Source organism: Pteropus alecto, unplaced genomic scaffold (genome assembly GCF_000325575.1).
Source record: "Pteropus alecto unplaced genomic scaffold, ASM32557v1 scaffold87, whole genome shotgun sequence".
In the NCBI taxonomy this organism is placed as follows: Eukaryota; Metazoa; Chordata; class Mammalia; order Chiroptera; family Pteropodidae; genus Pteropus; species Pteropus alecto.
In genome coordinates this window covers 1,649,732-1,649,987 of record NW_006443225.1, presented here as the reverse complement: position 1 = coordinate 1,649,987, position 256 = coordinate 1,649,732, and positions in this window count along the sequence as shown.

The window sequence follows — 256 nt, the reverse complement described above, 5'->3', positions numbered from 1 at the left end:
AAGATCCAGAGATCACGCTCCTGGCCCGGGTATGAGCGCTCCTTCCTAAGGAGGGCACGCCGAGCGGGAAAAAGCGCCGTCAAGCCACCCGCACCGAGCATGCGCCGGCCCTGGAGAAAAGAAGGTCACCTCCGGCCAGGGTTTCGTTACAGCCAATCTCGACATTGTGACGTGCAGAGGGGAGCGCGGCGCGGGAGGGGTAAAACGAGAGGACCTTAGGGCGCGGGCGCGCGGCGCCGGCGGAGGACGGCGGGGG